The sequence below is a fragment of the Ambystoma mexicanum genome, chromosome 3p (assembly GCF_040938575.1).
Source record: "Ambystoma mexicanum isolate Mex_15411 chromosome 3p, UKY_AmexF1_1, whole genome shotgun sequence".
NCBI classification, from domain to species: Eukaryota; Metazoa; Chordata; class Amphibia; order Caudata; family Ambystomatidae; genus Ambystoma; species Ambystoma mexicanum.
In genome coordinates this window covers 509505322-509527738 of record NC_090925.1, presented here as the reverse complement: position 1 = coordinate 509527738, position 22417 = coordinate 509505322, and the positions used below count along the sequence as shown (strand labels likewise).

Here is a 22417-nt window from a genome sequence, read left to right as displayed (position 1 = left end):
GAGACGTTAGTGGATAAGGAACAAGTTACTTACCTGTAACTGTTGTTCTCCAGCATGGGTCTGGCATGGATTCACATGCTCATGAATATTCCCCGTCGTCAGGCTGGGAATCCTCGGTAAAGAAAAAACCAGTATCAGTTTCGTTTCTGATCTGTCTTTCGTAGTAATAACCAATCACTGGTCTCTGCGTCATACTGACCACAGCCAATGACTGCCCTCTACCTAAGCACCGCCTCTGGCAGCCATCTTCAGATTTGGAAGCACGTGAAGTGGCAGTATGACCAAGTGAAGAGCCGCAGAGGGGTAGGCGGGAGGGTTCGCATGTGAATCCATGCCAGACCCATGCTGGAGAACAACAGTTACAGGTAAGTAACTTGTTCCTTCTCCAGCATGGGGTCTGGCATGGATTCACATGCTCATGAATAAAGAATACATAGCAGTACACACATGCACAACCACGGGAGGTGGCAAAGGCTCAACATTAAGCATCACATCAACTCAACATTAAGCATCTTACCTCCTCACCAGGCTCACCTCAGGCGAACAGGTTGCGCAGCACTGCTTGGCCGACCCTGGACTCCTCCCTGGAATCCCGGTCGACGCAGTAGAATTTCGTGAAGGTGTGCGTCGACCTCCACGTAGCAGCCCTGCATATGTCCAGCAGGGGCACACCAGATAGGAACGCCGTGGTAGCTGCGATCGCTCTGGTGGAATGGGCTCTCGGACGGCCAGGCAGCGGTCGGTTTGCCAACCGGTGACAGTACATGATACAGCCGGAGAGCCATCTGGAGATGGAAGCCTTCGAGAGAGCCTTCCCCTGATTGACAGGTCCAAAGTTCACAAAGAGTTGTGACGTCTTCCGAAAACCTTTCGTGCGGTCCACGTAGAACTTCAGCGCTCTAGCTACATCCAGCGAGTGCAAAGTCCTCTCAGCCGGCGACGAAGGCGACGGGAAGAACACAGGTAACACCAAGGGTTCGTTGAGATGAAAGTCCGACGGTACCTTGGGCATGAAGGAGGGGTGCGTCCTGAGCACTACCCTCGTGTCGTGGAAAGTCAAGTACGGGGCCTTGCAGGAAAGGGCCTGGATCTCTCCCACTCGTCGTGCGGAGGTGATGGCCACGAGAAAAGCTGTTTTCCACGATAGAAACTTCAACGGGGCCGAGTGCAGAGGCTCGAACGGAGGTCCCATGAGTTTGGTCAGCACCACGTTGAGCTCCCACGCCGGGGCCGGAGCCTTCACCGGCGGGAACGATCTGAACAGTCCCTTCATGAACTCTTTCACCAGACGATGAGACCACAAGGACGTCCGGCCCGTGGTTCTGGTGTATCGGGAGATCGCAGCAAGATGAATCTTGATGGACGCGTGTGCCAGACCAGCTTTGGCCAGCGTCAGCAGGTACGGCAGCACTTGGGGAGCCGTAATCCGTAGAGGGTTAACCTTCTGTGCGTGGCACCAGACAGAGAACCTCTTCCATTTGTGTCCGTAGCATTTAAGAGTCGAGGACGCCCTGGCCTTTGCAAGAACCTCTCTGCAATCGGCCGGTATGTCGTATCCTCCAAACTCTAGCGCTGCAGGAGCCAGGCCTGCAAGTTCAGCGACTTCGGGTCGTGGTGGAGGATGGCGCCTCCTTCCCTGGAGAGTAGATCCGCGTCCGCCGGCAGCTTGATTGGCGGGGACGCCGACAAGTCCAGAAGGTCCGGGAACCATATCTGCCTCGGCCACGCAGGTGCGACGAGGATCATCCTGCACCGTGACCTCTTGAGCTGGTTGACGAGCCGGATTAGCAGAGGCAAGGGAGGGAACGCGTAGAGGAACAGGCCCTCCCAGGGGAACGAGAAAGCATCGCCCATGCTCCTCGTCTGGGGAAACCTGCTGGCGAACCTCCGGCACTTGGTGTTCGTCGCCGTCGCGAACAGGTCGATCTGGGGTGTGCCCCACTGTCGGAAGAGGCGATCCACCAGATCCTGCCGTAGTTCCCACTCGTGGCACGAGCGCAGCTCCCTGCTGAGTGAGTCGGCGATGGTGTTTTTTATCCCTGCCAGATGAAACGGCACCAGAAGAATCCCTTGGGCGACGGCCCAATGCCACAGGTCCTGCGCCTCCTTGGACAGCGCTGGGGACCTGGTTCCGCCCTGTTTCCTGATGTAAAACATGGTGGTGGTGTTGTCGGTGAAGATCCTCACCACCTTGCCCTTGAGGGACGGAAGGAAGGACCTGAGGGCCCAAAACACTGCACGGAGCTCCAGGACGTTGATATGCAGGGACTTCTCCGTCGGGAGCCAGAGTCCCCTTGCGTGCAGATTTTCGGTGTGCGCTCCCCACCCTTCTAGGGAGGCATCCGTGGTCACAGTCACCTGGTGGGCTGGGGTCTGGAAGTCCATGCCCGCCGTCAGATGCGCGCGGGTGCCCCACCACCGTATCGCTCGTCGGAAACTCTCGTCGAGCTTGATCCTTTCCTCGAAGCTGCCCGTCGTCTGGATCCAGCGCGCATCCAGGAACTCTTGCAACGGGCGCATCCGGAGCCTGCACATGGGAATGAGGTAGATGCAGGAAGACATCATCCCGAGGAGGGACTTGATGGACCTCACCTTGGCCGCGTCGGCCACCAACATCCGTTGCACCTTGCCCAAGATGGTCCTGGTCCTCTCCTCCGACGGGGAGGCCAGAAGGGACACTGTGTCGAGCCTCGCTCCCAGAAACAGTGCGACTTGCGCGGGCACCAGGTGGGATTTGGCGTAGTTCACGGAGAATCCCAGGTCCGTGAGGAGTTGGACGGTCCTTGCCGTGTGGACCACGGCGAGCTCCCTCGTCTTGGCGCGGATGAGCCAGTCGTCCAGGTAGGGGTAGACGTGAATCCCCTCGCGGCGCAGCTGCGCCGCCACCGGTGCGAGGCACTTGGTGAAAACCCTGGGTGCCGACCGCAGTCCGAAGGGAAGGGCTTTGAACTGGTAATGACGCCCTTGGACCACGAATCTGAGGAATTTTCGGTGCCCCTTTAGGATGGGAATGTGGAAGTAGGCATCCTCCAAATCCAACGACGATAGGAAGTCTCCTTCCTCCAGCTGACCCAGGACGTGCTGGAGGGTGACCATCCGGAACTTCTGCGCCTTGATGAACTTGTTCAGGCGTCGCAGGTCCAGGATGGGGCGCCATCCTCCCGTCTTCTTCTTCACGAGGAAGTAACGCGAGTAGACTCCGGAGCCCCGAAGCCTCTTTGGGACGAGTTCGATGGCGCCCTTTCTGAGCATCGCCTTTACCTCCAGGAGAAGTTGAGGGACGTGAAGTTCTTTCCTGGCCACGGGGGGGACGCGCGGGCACCTTCTTTGAAACTCGAGCGCGTGGCCCCGGGCCAGGGCGTCCAGCACCCAACGGTCGGTGGAGATGGACTCCCACACGCTGACGAAGCCCGCCAGCCGGCCTCCCACCGGGGTGCTTCGGTGGGGGCCCGACCCCACGGCCGGTTCAATCCTGCTTGGACGCGGCCTTGCCGCCTTGGCCTCCTTGGCGACGACGGCGGGGGCCGCCAGACTTGCCTCGTCCTCTGTAGGCCTCTTGCGACGACGAGCGGGCCGCTTGACGGTAGGAAGCGAAACCGCCGCCGGAACCTTTGGAGGCGCCCTTGCCTCCGCCGCTCCGAAAGGGCGTCCGCCGTTGCTGCAGCACTCCAAGGGCCCGGGCCGTCTCAGTATCCGCCTTGATGGCCTGAAGGGAATCGTCCACTGTCTTCCCAAACAGGTTGTTCCCGTCGAAGGGCATGTCCAGGACCCTGTTCTGGACGTCCTGCCGAAAGTCCGTAGCCTTGAGCCATCCGCGACGTCGAAGGCAAACGCCGTTGCCCATCTGGCGGAACCCAGTGTCGGCGATGTCCGTCGCCACGGTGATGGCGTGGTCCGAGGCCACCTCACCTTCCTGCAGGATCTCAAGGGCCTCCGCCCTCTTGTCGTCCGGCAGAAAATCCAGCAGGGGAGCTATCTTGTACCAGAGTTCCCTGTCGTAGCGGGCCACGATAGCCAAGGCGTTGGCCGCTTTAATCGTCGTCGCCGCCGACGAGATGACTCTGCGTCCCATGGCATCCAATTTCTTTCCCTCGCCGTCCGGCGGGGAAGTCGACGTGGAGGCCGCACCCCCCCCCGCTTTCTTCCTGGCTGCCGCGGAGACGACGGAGTCCGGGGTAGGCTGCGCCCGGAGGCATAGGGGGGCCGAGTCCGGGACCCGGTACTTTTTCTCGTACCGGTCTCTTTTCGCTGGCGTCGTGGAAGGGTTCTTGAGGAGGGAAAGGCCCTCATCCCAAATGTCGTCCAACAGAGGCACTGCGAGGACCGTCTTCCTCTTGGTCTCGCGCCGTTGGTAAAGGAAGCCTTCCTTTTTCTTCTCCTCAGGGCAGAGTTGGAAAAGCTCGGATGCCCTGGCGATCATTGAGTGGAACGATCCAATCTCGTCGGGCGGAGAAGCCCTGGGGGGAGGCGACGACGGAAAATCCTCGTCGTATGCCTCGTCGTCCGTACCCGTCGCTGCCGTGTCAGTCCCCGTATCATCCCCTCGGGTGGACGGGGAGGAGGGCTGGACGGGGCGCGACGGTTGAAAAGGAGGCGGTGGATGGATCCTTCTTTTCTTGGTAGGGGGAACACCAGAAGGTCCCGGTTCTGGATCCCCCGACGGGAGAGGTTCCTCCGTCGGTAACGGTAGTCTCGTCCTTATCTCGGAGCATAAGGACTGTATAGCCAACAAAATGGCCGCTGAGTTGTCTTGCGGCGCTGGCAGAGGGGAATCCGACGGGCGAGCAGGGGCCCCGTCGGTATCCTCGACGATGTCGTCGTCGTCACCTGCGTCGGGGCCCATTCCGACGGGCTGGTCTTGTTCCACGCCTAGGCCGTGGCTTAAGACCTCGATCAGTTCCTCTTCTGAGGTTGAGGCCGAATCTACGACGACGCCCTGCCCCCCCTTCTTCCCCACGGAGGGTTTCACGGGGGTCCTATCGATGGGCACGAAAGAAGACTCCCTCCGGGGAGGCAGGGAGATTCTGGGCCCCGAGGCCGCCACCACTGGTGCAGCCTCCACAGGCTGGGCCAGGGCCGCCGCGACCGTTTCGATAGAGGGCTTGGTCGAATGGATCAAGGCCTTCACCACCTTAGGTGCGCTCACCGCCTTATCCTTGAGGGAGGGGGCACTGCCACGCTCCTCCTCTGCCTTAGAGCTCGACCGGGGTCTCTCCAGGAGCTTCGCCGGGTGCTCGGCCTTCCTCTTACCCGACCCAGAGCGTTGGCTCGTGGTTGATGGTGCCGGGGAGGGTGCGCCCTGCCTGGCGCCCGTAGAGCCCGACCGTTCGGCGCTCCCGGTGCCAGCGGACTCGCGGTGCTTGGCCTTATGTTGGGCCCCCGTCGCCGGGGCGCCCTCAAAGGTCTTAGAAGACCGCTCAGATTTCTTCTTCTTCTCGCCAGACGGGCTCTTACCCTCCAGCCAGCTGGCGAGACGTTGATGGCGGTCCTTCATGGTCCGTTCCGACATGTTGCCGCAAAACGCACAGTCCTTCTCCACGTGCGTCTTGTCCCCATGAAGGCAGTAAAGGCAGAAAGAGTGTTCGTCCTCCTTGAAGACGTTCTGCAGCTGGCATCCAGGGCAGGCCCTGAACAGCTTTCCGGGCGTCGAGCTTCCCTTCTCCTGGGCCATCTCCGAGACCGGGCCTGAGAAGCTTCTGGAGTCCTCCGAAGTGTAGCTCGACGAAATCTTCACCCTTGAGGGGCACAGATGAATCCGACACGGGTCCCCGTTGATCGGATGTAGGATCGGTGGAGCTTGAGGCTCTTTTGACCGAAAATCGAAGTTTTTTGTGAAAAAGCGCGAAAAAATAGCACTAACGCTCGAGAGCAATAGCACGAGGATCCCAACACATGAACGTGCGGTAAAAATCTGAAGATGGCTGCCAGAGGCGGTGCTTAGGTAGAGGGCAGTCATTGGCTGTGGTCAGTATGACGCAGAGACCAGTGATTGGTTATTACTACGAAAGACAGATCAGAAACGAAACTGATACTGGTTTTTTCTTTACCGAGGATTCCCAGCCTGACGACGGGGAATATTCATGAGCATGTGAATCCATGCCAGACCCCATGCTGGAGAAATAACCAATAATCTCAACACTTTCCTCTGCAAAATGCATTGTGGCCACATCCCAGATCAGGCAGACATCCTTTAATGGAGGAAAGGGGACAGTGCATAGGAGTACTATAAAGCCTCAGGAGCATGCAAGACCTTCAAAAGGTAAGCCAACTGAAATCTGAATATTCTTAAAATTCCGTTTAATTCAATATTATTGACAAATCAAAGCAATCAAGCATTTCTCTGCCTTGTCCTTGATGAAGAATGTAAGAAAAAGGATGCTGAGCAGGATGTGAAATGAAACATTGGACATCCATTTCCGGTCTCGTTTGCAAACTATGGGGTCTTAGGATGTATGCTTTTAGATTGTGTTCCTCTATGAAATATACAAAACAAAGTGTGCAATCGCTCCATCATTTTGTTGAATTTGAAAAAAGACAAAACATTACGACTAATGGAAAAAGGTCTCGACTATGAAGTCTTCTGTTCTTTAACATAACATTGCTCAGCTTTATGGATAACATATAAGAACCTAAGAGCATGCACCATCTTTAATTCCCTTGCTTAGAAGGAAGGCATGTGGCCCCCTATATCCTCTATCTCGCCACTTTCTATCCTTCAGGACAAAACATACATGCCCCACAGAACCGTAATCTCTGTTGTACAAGTATAATTATGCAGAAGCCTTTTTTGGCAGATCGCAGGCCGGAAGCTTGATTTTTTTCTCACTGTCAACACATTCGAAGCGGAATAAGGTTGTAAATTGCCACAATTTATTTGTATAGCTTTTTGGATCAGATGTTATCAAAACTAGCGAGATCACAAACTGCTCAGTTTGAGTTTCCATGAGGAGCAAATTGCGCGAGGACCAGTCTTACCTATCAGCATGGCTGCAAGGAGTAAGGTTGTTTGGTGTTGCAGGATACATTATTATCCATGGAACTCCTTCCCTCATGGTGGTTTAATTCAACCATTTATTTGTATAGCACCTTTCACCATAATTATGGTCCCAACGCACTGTTGTTTAATGCCCTCGGAGGGACCAAAGTTCAGATCTGGGAAAATTGGGAGGTGCTACTATGCGTGTTTGCATTTCAGCCCTTAAAGTTGAGGGTGGCCAATAGCCTGCTAGTCACCCATGTCTGAATGGCATGTGAATGGGCGGAAAGGCAGTATACTTGAACTAAGCGGGAGGGGTGGGTGGGTGGGTTGTGTTCAAGTGGATACAAAATTATCTGAGTAGCTACAGTTCGAATTTGTCATGAAAGGCACCTTCATCCTTATGGCAGAGGTGTTGTTCAATAGTGTGTGCGAGTGCTGAGGTGTGTAGCAGTGAGGCTGTGCCTTCGGCTAAGTTACAAAGCTGCGAGGGGGAAAACAATGGGTTAGCTGTACAAACCACCATATCTATCCCCTGGAATCAACCCACATACAATGAGCGGTGCTTAGTGTCACATACGATCTAAATGCAGTAAAAGAATAAACAAATGAATTAAAAGCATGGATACTCACGCTCTGAGTGGATCCATGATAAATGACCACCCCTAGGTCCTCCTTAAAGTGTGAAAACTTCGCACCTTACATCTCTAGTTGCAGTGGCTTTGGGGTGGTTTGGCTGTACAACCTTTCACACCACTAGAACGTGATCGTCAGAGTGGGTGTAGTTTAATAAATTGGAAACCAACATCAGAAGACCCTAAAATATTGCTTTTGTCAATCTAAACATCAAAGCGGTATACCAGTCTTTTAGAGGGAGTATGAATCAAAGATATGAACCATTTTAAATATCAAGGTGTGACCTAGTCTCACAACCTATGCTGGCAAGTCAGTTTAACTAAATAAGAGACTATGGTTTTTGTGTTAATTTATAAATGCACCCTCTGAACTGGAGAGTTGTGGAAGAAAGGAACCAAACGCCACACGTATACAGGTTCTAGATTACAAAAAGTTACACATGTTTGGCAACGCTGGTCTGGGACTTTACAAAAGGAAAGCTTCACTATTGACTTGATATGCCTTAGTAGAAGGACAAGACAACACCATAAACCAGGACTACATCAGCAAAAGTAAGGAGTTTAGCCATCTTTCTCAAAGAGCATCTCCGATCGCTCAATGCCAAGGGGTGGGCTTCATCTATGAAGAATCGTGAACAGGTTAGTGAACAGTCAGGATGTCGCAGGCTAGCGCAAGTTGTTTTTACCTTACAAATGACCATGTATTTTCAAGATGGAATGATAGATGTTAATTGTTAAGGACCTATTGGTCAGCGATCTAATGGTTTAATAGATTATATGACATACTGGTAAGTTGAACATAAAGGCAAAATAAATTATAGAATGGTCAACACTGCATATAGAGATAAACTAGCTATAAAGTACACATACATCTTTCACTTCATCTTTAGATAGTTGTTGCTCAGGGATCCAGGTAAGATTTTGAAGTGGCAGAATTGTATTCGGTTTTAAGTGCAAAAAAAAAAAGTATTTTTTTCAAAGGCAAGCAAACTATATGTGGACTCAAACAAATGCCTTTATATAAAACGATTTGCACACAGTTCTTCAAACTAGACAAACAATTGAGAATGGTCCACAGGTTGTACCAGAGATGCATGTTAAAGCCATTGGTTCTGGAATGGATTGCGATGGTTATGAAATGGATGGTTATCAATAAGATAAGAGCATTATCGGATTAGATTCAAAATTATGTAAATACCTTCAAAGATTGTTCCAATTAGGTGGGAAGGAAAGGAGTAGGTTTAGGGAATTATAATGTCTTTTGATCCGGATATTCAGTATGTTGTCTGTACCGATACATACTTGAAACTCATGCCAGAGAAGAACAAGTTACTTTCTTACCTGGTAACGTTCTTTCGATGGGATGGTCCGACGACGTATTCCATATCTATGACAGGTAATCACCACAGCTGTGCTGCTTCGGAAACCTTTTTCGGCGTCTGCGTCGATGCGCCGTCGTCGAGGACCTCCTTCGACGTCATCCGATGTGATAAGTAGGACGCACGACGCCCGTAGCCTCAGTTGTAGTTTTTTCCCCCAGAACGTGTGCCATTAGTCTACTGCCAGTCAGACACAAAGCCTTGTGGAACGTAAGCTGCAATCGCAAAAGAAAATCTGCAGCGGGGAAGGTAGGGAGGGAGCGATATGGAATACGTCGTCGGACCATCCAAACGAAAGAACGTTACCAGGTAAGAAAGTAACTTGTTCTTCGAGGGGATTGGGTCCTCCGACGTATTCCATATCTATGACAGACTCCCAAAGCAGTACCAGAGCAAGCAGGAGGGAAAGAATTTAGAATCAAAATTTAGAATTGCCATTCAAATAGAGCAAAGGACCGCCTTGCCAAAGGCCAGATCCTGTCCTCGGATGGAATCGAGGGAATAGTGACGTACAAATGTATGTACTGAAGCCCAGGTGGCTGCATCACAGATGTTGCGAATAGGAACACCCCTCTGCAGGGCAGTAGATGCAGCCATACCCCTGGTAGAATGGGCCCGCAAGCCAGCCGGTGGGTCTTTACCCGCCAAGCGGTAACACTCCGAGATGGCCAAAATAATCCATCGAGACAGTCTGTTTCGTCACAGCTTGTCCCAAACGCTTTCCAGCGTAACCAATAAAGAGTTGATCGTCCACTCTGACCCGGGACATGCGTGAAACATAAAAGCTTAAAGCTCTCCTAGGATCAAGCCTATGGAGCCTCTCCTCTTCCTTACCAGGATGTGGAGGAGGATAGACTGCCGGAAGAACAACCTTCTGGCTCAAATGAAATTCCGAAACCACCTTCGGAAGAAAAGGACGAACTCTAAGGACAACCCTGTCCTTGTGAAATAAAGTGAAGGGTGGCTTAACTGAAAGTGCCTGTAACTCACTCACTCTGCGAGCGGAAGTAACCGCAACTAAAAACAGTTTTCAGAGTTAACAGCCTCAAAGGGCAAGAATGTAAAGGCTCAAACGGAGCACCCATAAGAAACTTAAGAACAAGGTTTAAATCCCAACCGGGTACCAGGAAAGGTGACGAGGGAACACATTAGTGAGCCCTTTCAGAAACTGAAATTAAAGGTATTTTAAAGTAGGAACACTCTTCAGACGAGCGCTTAAAGATGGACAGCGCCGACCGGATAACCTTTAATGGTACCCACTTGCAAGCCCCTATGGGCCAAAGAAAGTAAAAAGGATAGAACCATGGGGAGGTCACATGCAAAAGGATCCACATTCTGAACTCTGCACCAGTCGCAGAACTTACGGCAACGGTACAGAGACTTTGTTGCTGGCCGTCGGGCCGAGAGCAACGCCTCCATCACATCTTCAGGGAGGTCCCAATCCTTATACCTCAACCTTTCAGAAGCCAAGCGTGAAGGTTGAGGGATCTGACCTCTGGATGGAGAACCTGACCCCCCTCCCGTGAGAGCAGATCGTCTCGGTAGGGAAGACGTGGAGGACAGATGGACAAGTCGAGAAGTCCGGGTACCACGTCCTCCGAGCCCACGCCGGAGCAATGAGGATCATCCGGGAACCGAATTTCCGTAACCTCCGCAGCACTTGCGGGATGACTGGGACTGGAGGAAACGCGTACAGCAGTGGGACTGACCACTCCACCACGAACGCGTCTCCTAAGGCTCCTTTTGGAGGAAATACCCGCAAGCAGAACCTCTCGCACTTCCGGTTGACACTGGAGGCGAAGAGATCCACTTGAGGGGTCCCCCAAAGGGCAAAGATCTCCAGGAGAATCTCCTGAGCCAGCTCCCACTCGTGAGAGATCGTGCTCTGCCTGCTCAGAGCGTCCGTCACGTTTTCGTCTCCGGCCAGATAAACTGCCGAGATCGAAAGTTCCTGCTGGATGGCCCAGAACTCGAGCTGCATCGCCTCCCTGCACAAAGGAAGTGACCCTGCCCCCCACCCCCTTTTTGTTGAGGTAGTGCATGGCCACTGTTGTCCGTCAGGATCAGGACATTCTTTCCTCGCACAGTCGGCAGAAAAGCCTTCAGGGCTAGCCTGACGGCCCTCAGCTCCAACAGATTGATAGGCGTCTGGACTCCGACGGAGACCAACGACCGCTGACTGTCAGCTCGTTGGCATGAGCTCCCCATCCCGTGAGGGATGCATCCGTCACGATCGTCACCTCCGGCCAGGGAAGCCAAAACAGAGCCCCTTCATCAAGTTGCCTTCGACAGCCCAACACAGAAGGTCCTGGGCGACCGAGGGCGGCACCTGAACCGGGTCAGACATCCTGCCGGAGGACTGCGACCATTGCATCTTCAGTGCCCACTGCAAAGATCTCATCTGCAGGCGAGCCTCTGGCACCAGAAGAATGCAGGATGCCATGAGGCCGAGCAACCTCAAGAACTCGAACGCTGGGAGCATCTGGGCAAGCTGAAACTTGTGTACCATCTGCTGAATGTGAAGAGCCCTCACCTGGGGAGGAAAACACTGCCCCAGGGAAGTGTCGAGCACTGCTCCGATGTACTGGAGCCGCTGTGTTGGCGTCAAATGGGACTTCTTTAAATTGAGGGAGAAGCCCAGCCTGTGAAGGGAGTGGCAGGTGACGGACAGATGATCCAGGACTTGCTCGGGAGAGCTCCCCCTAATCAACCAATCGTCCGGGTAGGGGTAGACGTGAATCTCCCCTTGCCTGAGATGCGCTGCCACCACCACCATGAGCTTGGTGAAAACCCTTGGGCGGAGGTCAATCCGAACGGCAGGACCCGAAACTGAAAGTGCGAGTCGCCAACCGCGAACCTCAGGTACTTCTTGTGCTTGGGATGGATCTGCACATGGAAGTAAGCATCCTTGAGGTCGAGATACACCAACCAGTCCTGAAGCTGAAGGGCCTGGAGGACTTGAGAGAGAGTAACCATCTTGAACTTGTCCTTCCTGAGGAGTTTGTTCAAACCGCGCAAGTCCATTATGGGTCTCAATCCCCCGTCAAAAAATAAGGGGAATACCATCCCTTGTTCCTCTCCGCTACAGGCACCAGTTCTATGGTGCCTTTCTCCAGCAGGGCTTGAATTTCCTGCGCAAGGAGCGGATCCGGACTCTTCAAAGAGAGGTTCCCTGGTGGATTGTCGTGAGGCCTCTGCCGAAAAAGGAAGACAGTAGCCGTGGGTTATGATCTCCAGAACCCACACATCTGAAGTAATGGCACGCCACTCTACAAGATGCTGCGCCAGCCTTACCCCAACCGGCGAACCATCGGGCATGGCTTCATGACTGAGTGGTAGCGGCTGCGGCGTTACCTGACGGCAAAGAGGCAACTGCCCGAGCAGCCTTGGCACCACGGGTACCCTGTCGTCCACCTCTGGTACCCCTGCGTTGGCCTCTGACTGCTAGCTCCTCTCGCTTTACTGAAGGACGAGTAATAGCAAAAGGAACCACCCCTCCAATGCTGTCCTCTAGGACAAAAAGGCGGAGGTTGGCGAAGTGCAGCGCCCAATGACTTCGCTGCAGCTTTGGAGGTCTGCAACCTCTCAAGGCTCTTGTCAGCCTTGCTGCCAAAAAGGTGTTCACCGTCAAAGGGCATGTTGAGGAGCCGGGACTGCACATCAGGAGCAAACCCCGACTTCCGCAACCACGCAAACCTGCGTATCACGGTGCTCGCCGCCATGGACCTGCTGACGCATTCAGCCATGTCCAAACCCGACTGAACGGACTCGCACATGGCATCCTTACCATCCTGGACCAGAGCAAGGAAACCATCCCGTTCGTCCCCTTCAGGAATATGTTCAGCCGCTAACGCAACACAGTTCCACAGAGTGTGTGTGTGAAACGAGACAAGGTACATATGGAGTTGGCCGCCTGAAGCGCCATACCACCCGTAGAAAACACTTTATTCGCCCAGCCATCAAAACGTTTGTCGTCACTATCAGGAGGGATGGTAGGGTACGACGCCTGCTTTGCCGGGGCCGTGGCCACCTGCACCATCAAACTCTCCGGAGTGGGGTGCCTGGTCAAGTAGCAGGGGTCGCTACTGGCTGGACGGTATTTACGCGACAAGGACCTGCCCACCGCCGGGAGACTCTCCGGAGCAGTCCAAGCCTACGCCACCGCTCTCTGTAGAGCCATATGAAACGGCATTACCGGGTCAGTTGGGGGACCAACATCAAGGATGTCCGTGAGATCATCCTGCACAGACTCCCCTGGGGGAGCAGGCCATCCCAAGTACTCGGAGACCCTAGCCAGAAGGCCCCGGTACGAGGAATCGGCATGAGAGCCAGGCTCAGGCCTACAAAACTCCACCTCCGGAGAGGTGTCCAGTCCACTGGCATCATGCAGTGACTGCCTCAAATCGTCAAATTGGCTATGGCCCGAGACCATCTCATCTGGAACCTGACTAGGAACCAGGCCATCAGAATCCTCATCCACCTCCGAAATATATTCCAGGTGGTGAAAAGAAGGCACCCGAGAGTGCTTGCTCTTAACCAGAGCCTTTCTAGCGGGTTCCCCCGTGCCACGGGGTACCTCCGACACCCCGGCCTCGAAAGGCATCGAGTGAATCGGCGCCGGCGTCGAGAGAACAGGCATCGGCGCCGAGAGGATCGGCGTCGAGTAAATCGGCATCAACGTCAGATGCAGCGCCGCCAGCATCGACGGCGTCGACACAGTCCTCGAAGCCAGAGCTCCGAGCATGTCCTTCGACGACCTGAGCGTCGACGGCTTCGACTACTTCCTCGGAGCCTCGAGAAAGACAGTCGACGCCCTCGACGCCTCAGGCGTCGAGGGCTTCGACTACTTCCTCGGAGCCTCGAGAAAGACAGTCGACGCCCTCGACGCCTCAGGCGTCGATGTCTTCCTCGAAGACATCACAGGTGCACACGGTCTCGAATGCGTCGAGGACCAGGACTTGGAACGGGTACGTCGAGAACGAGTCCCCTTGTCCGAACAGGACCTCTCCCGTGACTCGTGCCGACCACTCTTGCGAGCGGTGTCTCGACCTCTCACGGCCGACCCCACTCGGGGGCGCGGACGGTTTAGTACCCTGCGACTCGAGAATCGCCAGCATTTTTTTCCCGAAGGAAGCCCATTCCTCCGGCGTCGCACGGCTGGTGGGGTAAGCGACGTGCCGGGCAGAGTCCTCAGAAGAGGACCTGGAAACCGACCGCTGTCGGCGCTTCTGAGAATGCCTCGAAGAGGCCGAGGAGTGGCGAGACCGACTCCTAGAAGGAGACCCACGAGACTTCCGACGACGCGGAGAATCACCTCTCGGATCATCCGTCGAAAGCCCCGCAGACTTCGACTTCCGGGGCTTGGACACCTGACCTACCGACAACTTCTTACATTCCCTTAAGGCTTTGGACGTGAGCTACTGGCAGTCGATACAGTCATCCGTGTTGTGGGCCTCCCCGAGGCACCAGAGGCAGGCGTCATGCGAGGCAGTCACCGACATCTTGGACCCACACTCCCCGCACTTCTTGAAGCCCGGACGCGGGGTCGAAGACGAAGTAGAAGACATCTTCTTACGAAGGATTTTCTCACAAAAACTAACAGGTTCGAAGAACCGAGAAGAACAGAACTCCAAAGAGCCGAGGCGTAACCGAGATTCACGAAGCAACACGTTTGCGGAAAAAACGGAACTGAGGCTACGGGCGTCGTGCGTCCTACTTATCAGATCGGATGACGTCGGACGAGGGCCTCGACGACGGCGCATCGACGCAGGACGCAGACGCCAAAAAAAGTTTCCGAAGCAGCACTGCTGTGGTGATTACCTGTCATAGATATGGAATACGTCGGAGGACCCAATCCCCTCGAATGATCCAGTGTTCGAATCATGGAGTAATTTGAAACGGAAATGGGAGTTAGACTTAGGTTGTGTTATCACTGATGAAATCTGGAAATTTATGGCGGATTAGGCACATTAGCAAATTGGATCTCAAGTTACGACTTATCCACCAAAAAGTTTTGGGACAATTGTATTGGACGCCTGAGTGCATGCCACTTTAGGGTAACAGATTTATGTTGGGGATGTGGGAAAGAGAAGGGGATGTTACTCCATATGTTGTGGTTTTGCCCCACAGTACTAACCTTCTGGTGTGAGGCGCTCGACAGGCTGGATATTACCTTATCTATTAAATTCCCAATAAGACTGTTACAGGTCTTGCTGTTAGCAAATAATGGGCGTTGTTGAACGGCTCTCTGTATGGATCTTAGATAGAGTCCTAGTGATAGCAGTGAAACAGATATTGAAAGTATGGAAGACCAGGAGGAAACCAATAGTGGAAGATTGGATTAATGATGTAGTGATATTATCTGATGTTGAATTAGTCAAGTTTAAGAGAAGGCGTAAGGAGGAACCCTATTGGATTTTATGGAAATCTTTTATTGATTTATATGCTAATGGTGCATCAAACGTATAACTCATCAATCTAAGTGATCGGATACTGAAAGTGCTTTGTAGTATTGTTTTGTGTTTTTTCTCATCTAAAAGTTACAAAATATGGACAAATCTTTTGTAGTGGATTTAATGTTATTAGAATACGTTTTATTGCCCAAATAAGTATGTTTAATACATTTATGAAACTTTTGGGGTATGGTTGATGTTTAATAGATGTATATGATAAGATGCTGATTTTGATGTATATATCAGCTTTGTATTCTAACCTTTCATGTACTTGTTTTGAAATAAATAAAAATATTCGTGGAGGTTCTTTTCCCAACCCAATGCATCTGTCACTAGGTCCGCCAGGCAAGCATGTCGCATAATTGAGAAAGTGTCTGCGAAACCGAAATCGCAAGAAAGCAGAATTCTGCGCAAATTAGAAGTGTTGTTACAATTTTGCAAATGCATCAGAATTAGTCCATTGGGCTTCCCTGGCCTTTCAGTGCTTTTAGTTGAACCATAGTCTCATGCTCCGTGAAGTCATGTAATCACTGGGTCACCTCATTTTGTTACAACAGTGTGTTGTTGTACATATGGAGCTGGGTTCAGAGGATAGCAATTCAGTGCATGCCCTCGGATGTAGCCCCTCCTTTCTGTGATGCGGGCGTCAAGAGTCACAAGGTTTGTAGCGCACTGCAGGGCTGCATAACAAGTAAACAAATGTGCTGAACCAGCTGAACGAGATCAGCGTTTTCTTCATAGAAGCATTGAGCCAGCTCCCACGTTGGTTTTAGACAATGCTCTGCATTATTTCTGGACTGCAGCGTTCAAAGCAAGTGTGGCCAAACGGAGCATTGTTAAATGTACTGTGAGGGCGGCTGGGCAGTGGCGGAAGGTGTCAAACCACAGACATTTTCACTGCCCACAGATGCTGGTATATGAACCGCATGCGTTCAGTAAGTTGAACATGTATTTTTGTGTACGGAGGGCTTTGCCGATTCGGGTTAAAGTCCGAAATCAACCTTTAAACGTGTAAAAAGGCACCCAAAAAGGGGAAATGTCGGAACAGTGGCTAAGTGCACTGCTGCATCAGATCTACCTACGACTCAACCTCCTACACCATATAAATTATTACAGCACTCTTCAAGCACACGATCCAACCAAAATCTTAAGGCCTGCGCGAAAGCCCACCGTTACGCGCTTGCCTTGGCATGGTGCAAACCTGCACGCACTTCGCAAGTTTGATTTTTGGCTCAACTAACTCACGCCTTCATCGTTTGGAGGACGATCATTGCATTGGGTATATTAAACGGATCGGATGGGGGGGGAGGGGTGGGCAGGGAGGTGCGACCCATGAAGCACTATATAACAAGCATCCGTTGCTTGTGTAGGCATTTGCAAGGCAATGCAGTAGTGCTGGTATTAACTGGCCATCGACAGCAACAGATACACAATGGTGCGAGTACCTGGTCATATAACAGAAGTGCCTGACAAACGTCGAATGCTTATGCACAAGTCAAAACTGTTGGCTTTGTAAATGCCCGTTTTAACAGGGCTTAAGTGAAGGGCACCGTGCTTATAAAACGGAGTGGCTGAAGGAAGAACGGGTTTAAAACCTGCATTGCTCCAGTAGCAGGTCTACAGCTCCAATTACCGTCATTTACTCAGAAAACTGCTTTGAAAATACACCAATGAGCACCAAGTTTGATGGCAAGGCTTCTAAAGCTAACTGCAGCCAATTGGTGGGTAAATAACCAGCAACCTATAATCCTTGTATCCCCCAAATGCAATTTCTTCCCAGCTGAACTCGAAAGCAATAGTTTCGACTTCTAGCTGGCTCTGTATAGTCAAAACTAAAAAGAGTAGGTTATTAAAGCAGATTTATGAAAACGATCCGATTGGCAAACTTTAAACTACCAACCAGACCCAAGTAACACACAACGTAGCCATGCAGAGCTACTCCCTTGAGCGCAGCTTTGAGCGAAACAGGAATTTGCGATAGGATACCTTCATCAGAGGTATTTTTGTATTTCACCATAACCCGTTTCTTACACGGCCTTTAACCGTAAAACTGAAGAGGACATTCGTTTCCAGGAGAGAGCAGTTTGAATACCAATTAAAGTGTGTGTGGAGTAAACAATGTGTTAAATGAACATAGGAAAGGAGGAAACGTCTGCATTGTATCGTGTGCAATAGGGAAGCGCATGTTTGCTGAACACCGGAATAATGTTGCTGCCACTGCTTTCTGATAAATACATTTTAGTCGAATTTTACAGCGCAGGAAACAAAGCTGCAGATGTGGTAATTAGCAGGAGTCCTCTTATTCAGCAGTCGTTTAGGGAAGTTAACTAGTGATGTCAAAGTGATCATATGGTCAAGCCCCATGCATATTAATAGGGAAGTTCTCAGGCCAGAAGTGACAATCATGCACGTGATCAGCTTGAAGAGCTAGTTACACATTTACCATAGAGAAGCAGGTTGATGGGGAATCATGAGAGGCCAAGCACTCTTTCCTTTTTGTAAAATGTCTGAACTTCGGGGGCAATCAGAAAAGGAAAAGGAATAAGTTACTCACCTGTAACTATCATACCTTAGCTTTAGACGCAACACCTTGAACTGGCTACGTGCCAACGACATCTGATATGTACACACTGTTCTGCACACGTTTTAGCACGTTCCTGCCTTATGTCCTTTAGTGTATAATCTACATACACCTGCGTGTATAACTCCGCCACTGACTGTTCAATTGATTTACACTAGTAAGTATAACTATGCTTCCTAACTATCCTATGTAACTCTGCTATTCACTGTACAAGTGATGTATATTACTGTATAACTATGCTTCCTATTGTCCTACTATGTAACCCAAGCTTAAAGTTGTCTTATCCTCGTTGCGCCCAGTTACCCCAGGGTTCGATGCACCTTATAAATAAACAAACTAGGGGTGGGCGAAATTATTGCTTGCAAAACAAGACAAATTCACCAACAATTCCCTTCTGCCAGCTGGGTGGTTTTCTACCTTTACTGCCACATCTTTCAGCGATTTGTTTTCACAGAATTTTGTTTTCTTTGAGTCTGAAACAAAAGTCTAAACACGCGAAAGATTTTTTCAAAAAATGAAATTATGGGCAGAAAAAGGCTGCTAACTGCATTTTCCACCCTGCGAAACTGGCGTATCGGGAACCAATTTACCTGCAGAATAAAATGGAGCAATTCCACCCACCCCTACCTGTAACTCCTGCTCTTAAGCATTGGCATCTTTCACAGTAAGATTTTGAACTGTGCCGACACCGCTAGAATGCGCACTAAATCCCTATGCGTGGTTGCTCTCAGAACGCTACCAGACATTAAACTATTGAGTAATATCCTGCATTCTATGTGACTTATTTTTACTACAAGATTGCCCTAGCCTGAATGCCTTCTGTACCTTTGGGTGATACCGCAGAGAAGCAGCAACCCTGACTAGGGGTGGGCGAAAAACCTGTCGGCAAATGGAATTGGCGAAATTCTCCGAAAATTCCATTCTAATGGCGGGCGATTTTCCAATGCTGTTTTTTTTACAAAATTATTTGCCGGAAATGGTCAAAATTTCGTTTTTTGGTCATAAGTTTAGTTTGGTGTGTGGTCTGAAACACAAAACATTTGATTTCTTTGTAATCAAAAATTTGAAGGGGGCCAAAACACCCTTCCTGCTCAGAATGTAGTATTTTTTTTTAAATGGAATTTAAAAAAAAGAATACATTTCGGACAGGAAAAGGCCCCAAATGTCCAATTCCACAAGTGAAATTGCCGTATTACCCATTATTGCCTACCTCTATCCGTGACCAAATAGATGTTGTGCCGGAGTATATTTATATAATTAAAGTTACGAGCCGAGATCCACAAAATCCTAGTGGCACTCGAACACACAGAATTTAATTCTCCCATAAAAAGGTACCACAATTGTTTATTTGCTCATTAGGCTCAATCACTTGCTACCGTCCTGGTGAAGGAAGGGCTCCTTTACCTTGGTGATTGGCAAGCTGAAACCTCACAAAATATACCTTATTAATTCCATTTAGCCTACCACCCCCCACCGCCAACTGCTTTTACACCAATTGTACTGTGTAATTAAATTCATGTATATTTTTATACTTTTGGGAATCATTTCCATGTATGTATGTGTCTCTTAAAAAACGTATGTTACACGTGTGCCATGTTTTTCACACTGCAAGATGTTTTTTGTCCAGTTGGCATTAAATGTGCCCAATTTAATGTTTTGATCCTTTTTGGGACTATTTGTACAGCATATTTCCTTTGTATATAGCGTCAACTATGCTTTCCCTTCAGATGTTCTCAAATGCTCTTTTGACGTAACTCTTGCAATGCATCTTATTTATATACAGGTGGAACAATGCTATTTTGATCACAAAATAACGTACAATAGGTAAGAAATAGATGTGATGGGAAGCAGTGAGTTTCTTACAATCAGGTACATTTGAGGAGCATTCTGACCAGGTTGTGGAGGGGATTAAATGGAACAGTCACCGGGGACAATACATAAGTGGACATACGTAGATTAAAGTTAACGAGCATTGGACATTTTTAAGTGCAGCTAGGTGGTACGGCCAGCTGTGCTCTGGGTGTGAACATGTTGGGTCAAGTGTTAAGAGTGGAGGCAGAGGAAGCGAGGGCCAGAGGCATGTTAGAGGCGAGGAAAACATGTTCGCCAATAGACAGAGGCAAGTTAAGAGGGTAACTGAGGGGAGGAGGTAGGCTTTTAGTTTGGTTTTGAACAAATACATGTGGACTTTCCCAGATATCTGGGGAAAAAGAATTCCATGCAAGTGGAGCAAGAAGAGAAAGATCAGAAATTAGAGGAAGCACAGGGAGGGCGAGGGCCCACAAGGGTAGTCGAGGAGAAGGCTTGTAGACTTGGATAGAGGAGGATAAACACAGTGGTGCCTTACCATGGATAGATTTGTAAACCAAAAGAAGACAGTTGCATCTGGCCTTGTTTTGCATCGTCAGCCATCCAGCCTGGTGACAGTACGAGAAAGTAGGTCTGAAGGGAGAGTTCAAAGATTCCTGCAGCGAAGTTAACGACCTTGTTGCGAGGTAAGGAAGTATAGTTGGGGAGACCAAAGAGGATGCTGGCTCAGTAGTTCAGTTTAAAGAGAAGAGAAGAATGGTTGAGAGATGCTCATCAGTTTTGAAAGGAAGGCGATACCTGCTTTCCCCAATATTTAGAATGTTGAGGCGCGCTGCTGTTTGTTTTGCAGATGAAAGCGGATAAGGTGTGGGAAGGGCCAAAGTATGCTGAGGTTTCTAGCTAAAGAACAGTAGGGGGAGAGGGTCAGGTGGGAACTGGATAGGAAGAGATAGGAGAGCTTTTGGCATGGAATAAGAGAACCTCTGTTTTGGTAAAGTTTAACAGAGTGCCAAGCCTTCCAATATTTAATGGCAGACACTTGGAAAATTTGATAGCAAGATCTGAGGAGAGTTCACGAAAAGATCTGCGTGTCATTCGCGATTAGTTCACCAAGAGCAGAGGTGTAGAGTGTAAAGCAGAGCGGACTCAAGGCACGGCCTTGTGGAACACCAACAGTTAAAGGAGTGAGTTGAGGGGTGTTGCTATAGGAGACCGACTTGGCGAGGTGCAAGGTAGGATTAAAAGCAGGCAAGGGCTCTATCTCGAATCCCAAGAAGAACGAGTTAAGGAGATCAGAGTCAACCTTGTCAAAGACACCAGACAGGTCAAGGAGAATTAGAATGGAGGATAGGTTGGAGTGCTTAGAGGCGAAACCGTTTATAGATCAATCTGCCGTTTGAATAGTCTCTCATCAGGCTAGTACACGTAGTAACCTCACAGAAAACAGAAACTGCTTTTAATGTTCTTAGTGCATTCAGTCATTTACACTTCAGCCAACAGGCTGTGTCTCCCTTAATGCCTGCCATGAAGGACATCTTAAGATTCATATATTGCATGTAATTGCGCAAAGATGAGACACATGCATGGCAGGTGGGAGGGTTGCATTTGAATCCAAGATATCAATGTTGGAGAGCAGGAGTTGCAAGTAACGTATTCTTGCTCCAGCATTAGATATTTCAGAGATTCACATGCTTTTAGAATAGATCATAAAGCAATACCAATACATGGACATATACCAATATACAAACTGGGAGGAGGGTAATGGCTCACATTAGATGAATAGGGTACAAAGGCCTGCTTGTCCAACCCTGGACTCATCCGCAAAATTTACTTCGATGCAGGAGAACTTGGTGAAGTAGCAGCTCTGCAGAGGTCGGATCATGACACTCCTGCCAGAAGAGAGGCTCTTGTTGAATGTGCAAGGGGCTGGTTAGCAAGTGGATGGCAGAAAATGATGCAGCCATCTGGAAATGGGAGACTTTAAGAGGCCTTTCCCAGTAGCCACATGCCCAAATCCAATGATTTACAAAGGGGTAGGTCCCATTAACAGAATACTTTAGTGCCCACATGACATCAAGGGATCGGAGAGCATTCAGCAGGCGTTCTGTAGAAATATGTGTTCTTTGTATTCATTTACAGGTTCAGCTAGGGCAAAAAACATTCCGATTTACAGTCTCACCTAACAATCCCAAGCAATAAACAAGTTTCTCAAAATGTATTTAAAAGAAAAAGAAAAGTCACCAAGGTTTTCTCCAGCTTTACACCAAGGAGATAACTACAATATCATAGGCTCAAATACCGTTGGTCAGTTAAACAAATTTTCCCTGCCTGTATAAATCGCTACCGGTTTATACTTATACAAATATTTTAGACTGGAAATGAATGGTTATACGCCAGCAGATAAATGAGCAAATATACTGTTTGCTTTGATCTAGTCAACATAATTGACTAATTAGAATTGTGGCGCTTTTAAGGCAGTGCATGCATTTACCCATCCAAAATAAATTTAAAAAGCACCCTTCACCAGTATCAGAACAAGTACGATATCTGAGAGACTACTTGAACAAACAATATTTTAAAGGAAA

At 50.0% G+C, this 22417-nt stretch overlaps 1 protein-coding gene across 1 annotated transcript in view; it reads right to left on the bottom strand.

The window, feature by feature from the left end:
- The window catches only part of PEDS1 (plasmanylethanolamine desaturase 1), a 378660-nt gene that overhangs the window by 191361 nt on the left and 164882 nt on the right, over positions 1-22417 (bottom strand). The window lies entirely within an intron of this gene.